The sequence below is a fragment of the Acomys minous genome (genome assembly GCF_964271855.1).
Source record: "Acomys minous genome assembly, chromosome: 2".
Classification (NCBI taxonomy): domain Eukaryota; kingdom Metazoa; phylum Chordata; class Mammalia; order Rodentia; family Muridae; genus Acomys; species Acomys minous.
In genome coordinates, this window is record NC_140484.1 from 44,111,285 (window position 1) to 44,122,788 (window position 11,504).

Sequence of the window (11,504 nt, forward strand, 5' to 3'; positions counted from 1 at the left end):
TGTGTGCTGCAAACTGGAGGCATTCAAAGATGAGACAGAGATGATCAAGGATTAGAAGAAGCTTCAGTGGCGGGGGGGGGGGGGGAGGCAAAAGGTGCCTGTGTGACAGCACAGAGATTTCTGTAATGTGCCTTGATATGGATGCAGACCGAGCAGGCAGAGTTGAATGTATCTAGAGCAGTGTTGGTACGCTGACATTTGAGACGTTCTAAATCTCCAGCCCGTGAAGCAGAGACACTATTCAGAATTGAGATCCTCCTATTTACATGCTTATTTACATACAGGCAGCCCTGGGTTTTATGTCTCCCGAGTCATAAACCGTAACTGAAAATTTCTCAGAAAAACAATTGCTTCTTTACCAAATTCATACAGACTTCTTTTTCTTCTCCTTGGTCCCTGAACAATACGGTATAGCAATTACCTATAGGTCTTTACTTTTTTATTAAGAACTATAAATAATCTGGGGGGGGGGAGTAACTTAAAGATACAGAGGTTATTTAGCGTAACAATTTTTGCTTCCCCAACTGTGTATGGAAGGAATCATTATTCCAATCGTAAAATGATCTCAAAGCTTAATTGGTTTTTGTAATGTGTAGCCCATGGCTAGTCTATGATCTGAACACAAATGTCTTCACAGAATGCCCAATAGCCCTATCATAGATGCCACACTGAGTAAGGGAACTCCCGTTAGAGCAGCAGGTGAGGACATTTTCCTTCCTTGGCCCAACTGTCCACTGTGCTCATGCCACTGAGCTCAATATTGCATTGTACTGAGGGGTCCCGCTCACAGGTCCAGTGAGAGCACAGGTCCTTGGGCCCAGATGTTTCCTCATCCATCTGCACTGTAGAGTGTGCCTGACACACTACGAGTCATTGATCAGTACATGATTCAAGTCTTCAGAGCACGTTGATGAGAATTAAGATGTATTTCTATAACCTTTGTAGCCTTCACATCATAAACATTTAAAGTGGTCATCTACATTTTTCATAAAGGTGTGTTATGACTGAGTGTGTGTACATTTTGGTTAGAAGGTATAACCTCTCAAAGGGAGGCAAAGGGTACACATAACTCACTTTGTGTGATGATAAATTTAGTCACAAAGTTCCCTACTATGTAGTTGAATAAATTCTGAAGCTGCCTGAAATGGAAGTGAAAAATGGCTCATCCCTCCTGCTTGCATTGTGCGAGTCTGACTTCTTTTCAGAATGAGGAAATCTATGTGCTCCTGAAGAACTGCCTGATTCACTGCCTTCTCTGACAGTTTATGTGTTCTGCTGTCTTCGAACTGAATAAGCAGGGGAGAGACGAGGTGTAAGCCCGCCCCCAGCTGGGCAGGCCCTACCACATACCAAAGCTAGAGTAACTTTTCAGTTTTGTGTTCAGACATAAAACAACAATTACGGAATCCTTGATGTTTATTTTGCTCTGACGCTGTGTGCTCACAGACTTAGTTTGTAAAAGACTCATTAACTGTCCTGTGGGATCAGAATAACATTGAATAGTTCAAGGCTCTGAATGTGCATTGCTTCATTATATAGTATAAATCATTATTTCTCTACAGAAAGTGGAATGGTCAGCCTGATAGGAGAAGAAGTCAAATCTGGGATAGTAAAATGTAGAGACTCTAGTTTCTATCGTAACTCTGTAATGAATTGAATACCAGAAAATGATCAATAGTGTAAATTTTCTTAATTGAAATCAAGAAAGGTACACATTATAAGTATTTATTCTTTGATATCCTTATTCACCAAACTAAACTGTATACCTCTTATGAATGGGCTGCAGGAAGAGCTGACTGGATGAAATCTAAGAAATGCATCATTGGGTCTTTGTAACTATCCCTTTCCACTAAGTCGGCCTTCAGGTCATATGCAACGTTACATACAGAGTTATTGTGGATTGCTGAAAAAAAAAATCAATGGACGGGGCATTTTCCACAGTTGTGCGGAGAGCGGGCACTGACTCTGACATGAACTCTGGTGCCCTCTATTTGACCACTTCCCCTTGGTGGAGAGGCCTGCAGGCACTCAGAGGAAGGGGAAGCAGGCTACCTGGATGAGACCTGATTGGCTGTGATCATATGGCGGGAGAGGAGGTCCCCTTCTGTCACAGACCTAGAGGAGGGGAATAGGGTAAAAGAGGGAGGGGGAGGGGGGAATGGGAAGATACAAGTGAGGGGATAAGAATCAGGATGTAATCTGAGAAATTTATTTAAATTTTTTAAAAAACTAAAAAAAATATATCTTTCTTTTCTTAATTTTATTTCTTTTTAATTGTCTTTATCCCAAGGTGGCCTCTCTATAGGAGAAGCACGTGCTGTGAATCCCTGAGCTATCTCCCTAGAAAGATGGCTCCTCTTCAGTGCCCCTCTGTCTTTGACGTCCTTTTTGTTGGTTCTCACTTGTTTTATATTTTGACACTAGTACTGTTGCCCTACCCTGAGGAGAGCTGGCTATCCAAAGACTGCAGTTCCTAGTACTTGCACTTAAGTACAGGTGGGTGACTAGTTCCTGGAAAGGGACAAGATTAGAGGGAGTTGTACTACTGTGGAGCCAAGTGGCATGAACAATTTGGAAGCTTCCTTTTGCAAGCTAGGGGGATTATTTTTTGGATTGGAGCTGACACTGTCAGTTTATTGATATATGGAGAAAAATACAAACTTCTACTCTGTTAGTCTCTCAGTTTGTCTCGGTACTTTGCTCCAGCAATGGTGTGTACCAAATGCAATCACACGCATCCTCTTAAGAGGGAGAGAGACAGAGATTTGCTAGAAGTGAGAACCATGAGAGAGAACTGGGAGAAACACAGCTAGAGAGACATTTTGATTCACTGGTTTTGCACACGGAGAAGGGGCCAAAAGCCAAGAATATAAGGTCAGTTCTAGACACTGGGAAAGTAAAAAAAAAAAACTAAATTCTGTCAGAAGCCTCCAAAAGAGCTTGAACTTGCTTGCTTTTAGCCCTATAAGAATCATGTTGGGATTCTAGCCTTGGGGTATATGAGAGATTGTCTGTGTTTGCTTTAAACCACTGGGCTTGTGGTAATTTGGTTCAGCAGCCACTGGAAACTAATTAAAATCCTCCACAATACCCATGTGCCCTTTATCTCTTTCCAGTCAGCTCTGCTCCCATAATGGACATCGGACTTCCAAGGACCTGCCTCCAGTCTATATGGCATCACTTAATTTGTAAGTCCATGCAATAAAAGCCATATAGCACAGAGCCGTGTGTGCCTGGGCTTTAATGGAGCATGCTATCTCTGAGACTCATCTCTGTGTGCTTAGCCACTGTTCTTTGCATGGCTGAGTAGACTTCTGTCTGTGTAGCCTGAGCTATGTGACTAGTGCTCTGTCTTGTGGGCTTTTGGATCCATCTCAATTTTGTGCTATCATGACTAAAGTATCTTGAACTCCCATGAAAATATCCTTTTATGAGCACTTTAAAAACGAATTCTCTTGATTAAATACCTAGGAGTGCAATATCCTGGTTTTGTTGTAAGTATATGCTAAGATGTTTCGTTTGTTCATTTTTCAAAGCAACATCTTACTGTATAGCCCAAGCTAACCCTCCAAAAGGCTGCCCTGCTTCAGTCTTCGGAGTAATTGGGATTGTGTCCGCAACATCACACCTGTTTAACTTTTTAGCAAACTAACAAATTGTTTCCTATATTATTGTGGCTGAGTAATTTAAGCTAGTGACAATTTATAGATTTTCTAATTAGTTTAGAGAGAGAGGGAAAGGGAAGGTGCAAAGAAGGGAAGACAGGAAGTGCAGAAATTAAAATAAAAGACAATGATGTTAGGAATTAAGGGATTGCTAGTTTAGGGATGGCCTCTGTAGACCAGAAAAGAAGCAGATTTCTGAAAACCTTATGGAAACTGGGAAGCTTAGCATACAAGCCTATTGATGCCTGTCAGCCAAAACGTTTGACTTCATCCTTTAGTCAAGCCAGAGGGTGGCTAAATCCACTTCCTCCCTACATGTTGTAAATGTAGAAAGAAGGAATCATGTTCTCTTGTTGTCCAGTTATAAAGTTGGATCTCCATTACTCTGGCCACACACAGAAAGGGAGTCAGTGCTTTCCAAAGCTCATGTGGCACTGCCAGGACTTTGCCATCTTGCTTGAAAACCAGGCCTAATACTGAAATGCAAGAACTTACTTCCATAGACTATCACTGTAGTGTTGCATTACTTAACACCAAACATGTTACAAGGAAAAGCTCAACCAAGAAAAGGGCTGGGTAATTTCTTGCTCCTGCTCTGTGGAGTATTACACACATTGAAAGATACTGAGCAGAAACAGACCAGCTGATTTTGGAGGGTTGTTATAATATATAAATAGTACTAGTTGTTTTTGTTTTTGTTTTTGTTGTTGTTTTTTAAGGAACAGCTGTACTTCAAACCTAAGCTGAACTCAGAGCAAAATCTATAGTCTGAAATCCCCTTATGATATATTAAGGAATAATAAAAAATTTAAATGCAAGAAGCAGAAAGAAGCCTCTAAAAACTAAACACATTGAAAAGTTTAATGAATTAGTAAAACTGAACATAGAAGTTAATGTTAAGGAACTATAAGGTTAATAAATAATTGAAAAATTAATAAAAGTGCTCAACTGCCTTGAACGTTTACTCACGGGGAAAGGTGAAAAAACAAAAGTATATTATAGTGATGAGACAACAGAGTCCCATGTGGGAAATGGATTGACACCTCCATAAGAAGATACTTGATCAATCTTTTATTAGCAATAGCAATTTTGGTAGAATGAAGAAACCATCTCAACAAGGGACCACCCCAGTGTCCAGACCTCAGAGGCCCTTTCTTGTTTATTCACTCACCAATACCCATGCTGTGTTTGGAGGGGCAGAAGGTTTACATTAAGTGTATTCTTGAAGACAGGACTACTTTCTTCAAACAATGTAGTTACATATCCATGAAGAATGGAAAAAGGTGTCTTAGTGCTTCCCTAAAGCCTGAGAAGAAAGATGGGGTGTCTTTCTGTGCTAAACATGCTTGAAAGAGTGCCCTAGCACTTCACGCTCGAATGAAGAAGAGCAGTCCAGGCCTTATGGGTGAAACCCTCTTGTGCCATTTGAACTCATATGCTAAAACAGAGCTGGGATCTGAGATTCCAGAGAGTAGCCGGAGCGAAGCTAGCCGAATACTGGATGAAGACTCCTGGATTGATGGGGAGCAGGAACCCATTAGTGTGGATCAGACATGGAGAGGTGACCCTGACAGTGAAGCTGATAGGATAGTCAGTGACCAAGAAGACCCCCTAAAACATGCTGGTGTCTACACAGATAAGGAAGTGGCTCTTATTATGAGCTGGTTCATTTGCAGTCTTTGTACCTTGATCAGTTGAAATGACTACAGCACCTGCACAAAGAGAAGAAGCACCGTTACTTACATAATCAGAAAGTGGAACATGAAGCTTTAGGTAGCAGTCTCCTGACTGGCCCAGAGGGACTTTGGGCCATAGAAAGATAAAATTTAAAGTGACTAAAGTGCCTTATGCAATACCGTCAACGCTATAGGGTAGAAGCCTTACTACACAGTCAGCTAAAGAAATGCAGAATGCTGGCCACAGATGGGGCTGCTCAACAGACTCACGCTACTCATTCAGTCACAGGTGCTTAGCCTTTGTGGCTAATGTTCGTTGCTCCAGTCAGTTTCTACCAATGACCAGACACTATCTTACCCATATCTGTCAGGATACAAATCAGGTTTTCTTCAAACACCACCAAGGATCCTAAGTGGTACCCTACAACAAAGCAGTCCCTGTAACTGTTTCTGATGATGCCTGATGCCCACCGAACTGCATTTCCAGTTGCCTCCTCAGATGTATAAGCCCGAGCAGGTATGGTCAGTGCCAGACTTCTGGAGTTCAGTGATGACTTGGATGCTATGGGTAATGTTATGCTATGCCTTGCTTTTTGACCTTTCACTAACTCTTGAAGAACATTTAGCCAAAGAAATTGCCAGAGGCCCAGGCCAAATGAAGTTGGCTGGAGATGGGTGTAGATACCAGGGACCTCAAAATGTAGATAAAGCCTATGCACCACCCCCTCAATGTGAATTTGCTACTGCAAATGGAAAACCAGAACCTACTTATGTCAGTTAACAGAGCCTTCTAGGAACTATTTGCCTTTGGATATGAACTTTCCATTCTTCAGACATGATTATCTCTGATCATCTCTCACTGATCAGGGACAACACAGACTACATTGTTTTCTTCAGGGCTATAGAGTGCTATAGACAAACATAAGCCATATTTGTGCAGAATGGATCTTTAGTATTTAAAAGTTATGGGATTCTTTGCAAGGAAGAGGTGTGCTTCCTGCCTTTGGGGTGGAATGCATATTGGAGACTGTGCCTTGGAAAAAGGCATTTTTGTAATGGGATTTCCTAAGCTATGGACAGAAATTAACATGTGTAACAGGGTCATGGTCAGGAATGGTGCTTACTCTTGGGGTGTTGGCTGTTAGTATTGGACTAGCTGTATCTCAAGCCTGTGTTCAAGCCTTTCCTCAGCTCCACATACTTGGGCGATAGAAATTGCTTTTCCTAGTGAACGAACTATGACTGTGAGAAAAGCAGCTCACAGGCTGGGCTCTCCTTAATTATCCTTACTTTTAACTTATGCAAATTTCTGTGTTGGATCCTCCATGTAAAATATAGTAAAATTATTGTCTATAGCTTCTACTAAATGTTAAAATGTTATGAGAATGTAAAAAGATAGAGAAAGATAGAAGATATAGACACCAAATGGCTAGAAAAGCTCATGATAAATGATTCAAAACTATCACAATTCATATGATTTTATGGACTAAATTAGCTTCCTCCACTATAAAAAAAGTCTTAATACTTTTATTCAGAAAATATTGGCTTGATTCTTAGCTCAATATTTAAAGAAAGGCTTTAAACACGTGTTACTCAAATCAGATGGCATGCAAAAATATCAATTGTCTAACATGCATCAAAATTCTCAAGTTGAGTGTACTGATATGGGTCACTAAAGCAAATGCAATCCCATCACTAAACTCCACACAGTAACAGATTAAAATAAAATAACATGAAAGCACTCTTAAAATAATGTTCTTCGGTAAATTTTAGCCATTTCCAATGAAATATTAGAAAAACAAGAGGAATATTTCCTCAGTGTTGGAACTATTATCTTAAATTAACAGACATCATATGTTATAATGAAATACCAAAGGTATTCATTTTTAAACAATAATGGTGATGAGAATACTATGACTTAATACCAACTGCGGAAGTTTTACTCTAATAACTTGAGCTATAAAAAGCAGATTTGATGGGATGGAAAGATGCTCAAAAGTAGCACTGGCTACTTATGAGGGACTGGGGTTCAATTCTCAGCACCCTCATGGCAGTTCAAAATATCTATAACTTCAGTTACAGGGAATCTGATTCCCTCTTCTGGCACACATGTGGTGCACAGACATACATGCAGGCAAAATACCCATACACATAAAATTTCTTCAAAATGTTTTAATATTTTATGTTGGAAAAGAGAAGTGAATTACTACATGAATTATATAAACACGGTGATCATCAATCTGAAAACAAACAGCCAAGGAAAACCAACTGGAAAGCTATCAGAAATAACAGATAATTCAACATGTTACAAAATCTAAACACACAGTTCTCCATGACTCTCGGCTGTTACCAGTATTCATCGAACATATTTTGGGACTCATAGCCTCTATGATGGGGATACAGCTGTCTTGTGCAATGAGGTGGGAGCACTGCATAGGAAAGTGGGTTTGAACTGGGAAAAGCAAGGTACATCTTTGAACTGTCAGAAACAACTATCAAGCTCAAAATGATGGTGAATTCATCATATGTCAATTCAGAGTCTCCGGGGCAAGAGACATGAGAGGGACTTGCTGAGAGGTAAACAATACTTCAAATACTAAGAATTAATGAAATAATCATAGGAGTATAGAAAAACTAATGCAAGGAGACCTCAAAATTCACAAGGTTATGAGCATGAATAGGAACCCAGCAAGAAATGCTGGGAGGCTAAGTCTAGAAAGGAATCAGGAGTCAGTGCTGTTCTTGAAACCAAATACTGTCTCTAAAAAAACAAGGGAGTTATCTACTAATGTCATCTGTTGCCTAGCAGTCAAGAAAAATAAGAGAGAATTAGTCCTGGACCTACAGAGAAAAGGGGAAGGCTTTTTAATCTTTATGATGATACAGTCTTGGAGGAACAATATAAACAAAAAAGTTTAGAATAGAGTCAAGAAAGTATGGAAAAGAAAGAATTTGAAATAGCACAAAAATTCTTGAAAGATTTCTGTAAAGACAAATAAATAGGTAAAGTAATGGGGTCACAGTGGGTTCCAGCCTCCTTGAAGGTGGGTCACCTAGGTCATAGGAGAAAAATAATCATGGCAGAAGATTAGACTTGGTGATTATGACATGAATGAGAGCAATTTTGCTGAAAATCAAGCCTAGCACTGGTACCCAAGATGTATTATTAAGAGAAAGTCACTAAGAAGATCATCAAATAATAGGACAAGAGATACCAACCTTAACAGGTGAGCAATTGTCAACACAGAAACACATGGAAAATGAAAACAGTGACAGTTCAGTGAAGAAAGGAAGGCAGCACAGGATCTGAAAGAGAACTGGACAGAAATCATGGAGGAAACGAGGAGCTGTAACGGTCAATCAGACAGAAGTAGTTGATAGTCTCAGTAGATAAAGCAGAAGAAAAACTAATAGAACCTAAAGACAGGCCATTGAAATGTTATTATCAGAAAGAACAGAAATAGAAAAAAGAAACCATGAAGAAGAAAATAAAAGACCTTAGATACACCCTTAAAAAGTGAAATATTCAGCTTGCAGGCATACCTGAGGACAAAGCTACAAACTGGGGACATAAAAAAACATCTTCAATAAAACCATAGAAGAAAAATTCCAAAATCTTGGGGTAATCATGGACATTCAGGTAGAAGAAGCATTTAGAACCTCAAAACCATGTGACTATAAAAATACTTTACCATTGCCTGCCTGCTGTGCAGCCCATGCAGGCAGAAGATACCCAGAGGCCTGCTTACTACCTCAGGGTCTCACGGCTCATGGGTGCCACTACAGTGTCCATGTATGTAGTGGAGAGAGGCAGAATGGCTTGTGCACTATGCAAAGAGATGGAACTAGGCAGAAACAGCTTGATGTGAGTAGCCTGTGCTGCCACCTGGGTCATGGTTAAGTCCAGGGCTGTGCTGCTGCGAGGGCCATGTCTGGGTCTGTGCCTTTGCAGCAGCAGGGGTCTGTGTAGATGTAGGCAGCCCATGTTACCACCAATGGCCATGTGGTCTTCCTTGGTCTGGATTGCTTGGGACCATGTTATTGTCTAAAGGCTATGAAGAGCTGGCCCTATTCTTTACAGCACTTTGCCTGAGCAACACAGTAGAGTTGGTTCTGATGATGAGGGCAAGGTTAAGCAGGCCTGGAGGGTGTGGGAGCTGGGAGTTGACCCCACACCCTGCCAGATTTAATGTTTGGGTGAGCTGGGGGGTGGGGTGGGTGCAGGGTGCAGTACTGGAAACCTAGCCCTGGCGGCAGGGTGTGAGAGCGAACCAGCCCTCTCCCAGAGCTGTGAGCACCTGCGAGCCAGTCTTGATGCTTGTCAGTTGCCACAGGCAGGAGAGTTGGCCGTGCTCCTCACCTGGGAAAAACAAGAGAGCTGGTCCTGCTGGTGTGAGCACAGGAGAGCTGGTTCTGCTGGTGTGAGCACAGGAGAGCTGGTCCTGCTGGTGTGAGCACAGGAGAGCTGGTCCTGCTGGTGTGAGCACAGGAGAGCTGGTTGGCCAATCAACTCAGCTATCACCCAGGCCCAGATCCTGGGCTTTGAGTTTGCCCACCCCAACATCTATCCCATCTATGAACTGCTGGAGCATGTGAAGGGGCCAGTCCTGCTGAACCAAAGCTGGGGGATCTACATGATATGGAGGATATGTAAGATTACGTAGGAAGAGTCCTGGTGAGGATCCAGTATTGACAGTGTAGCAGAAGCCAGAGGCCTCAAACCAGACCAATGCTTTCTAATAAGAGCAAGAAAAGATTTGGGTTGGTAAGAAGGACTTAAGAGAAACTGGAGGAAGGCGAGCTATAATCAGAATACATAGTAAAAATTTATTTATTTTCCAATAAAACAATCTAATAATATGAATAAATCCCACCAGAAAATAGATATCCAATGAGGAAAAAATGCCAAATTATCAATGATCAAATTTACAAGATGATAAATAAGGGGGAAAACGAGTAAAATACATTCAAAGCTATAATTATAATGAAATATAATAAATGTGTAAGCCACAAGTGTTGGAAAAACTCCTAATTTTATAAAAAACAAACTATCAGACATAAAAGATTTAGGGCCTAGTTTATCATTGGATGGTTTTAATACCAAGAACAACTTTTGAGACATCGGGGGGGAAAATCCCAAAATTCACTTGAGAGCACAAGAGACTTTAAGTTGTAGAAGAAACTTACAAAAGGCAAGACCACTGAATCATATCAGAGCCACAGTATCAAAGGGAATGTGCTGTGGTGTGACGCAGACATGAACCGTCCTGCACAAGTGGACTCACGAATGTGCCTTCAACTGACTCTTAGGGAGATGTGCTAGTGCTCATTTGATAAAGGAAGGCTTCTAGAGCTTCGGATGGGAAAACTGGATGTCCTCATGCAGGGTCCTGGAGTTAGACAGATCTCTCACAATACAAAAGAAAAGGGAAAGCAGACCTTAAGATTTAAATCTGAAGTTAAAACATTAGAATAAAAATAAGGAAACATAAAAAAGAATGGAAGTGTAGAATAACAATACAACACTTGCCCTCACAGAGCTCAGAAGCTACAAAGAAATCCAGATACATTTTAATGAACCTCATTGTTAGACCTATGTTTCCTGCCAGAAGTCTAAGAAAACACAGTCAGGACATATAAATACAATAATAAACTTTAAGTTAAGAGAAAAATAATGAAACATGGTAGCATATTGGCACAGTCAGACTTCCTAGACAAAACTTAAAAGTAGAGAAAACAATAATTGACAACTCAAATTGCACCCAAAAACCTCACACAGCACAACAGTTAGAGAGAAGGAATGATCTACAGACTAAAGGAGTCTTTCCCATCTATTTGTCTCCCAGAAGACTATTAGACCGCATAAAGAACCCAAAACACTTACAAAAACAGTAGTTTGAAGGTTGTGAAAACCTGAATAGGCACCAAGATAGAAGTACAAATAGACATTTACCTTATGAAAAATGCTCAGCTAGGGTTCAAATGAAAACTCTTAAGATTTTATCTTACATGAGTTACAAATGGAGATTACAAAAAAAATTGTTATGACAATTTGGGGGGAAAAGAAGCCCTTATGTATTACCGTCTATGTTATACAACCAGTATGCAGCATAGTATAGTGGTTCCTCCACACACTGAGGATAATACTCCATTCTCCCATTTC

General features: G+C 40.6%; 1 pseudogene across 1 annotated transcript; it reads left to right on the plus strand.

The window, feature by feature from the left end:
• The first annotated feature begins 4,844 nt into the window (after nt 1-4,844).
• LOC311609355 (KAT8 regulatory NSL complex subunit 2-like) lies at nt 4,845-6,122 on the plus strand (annotated as a pseudogene). The gene has a single exon. The product of its transcript is annotated as a KAT8 regulatory NSL complex subunit 2-like (transcript).
• The last annotated feature ends 5,382 nt before the right edge of the window (nt 6,123-11,504 follow it).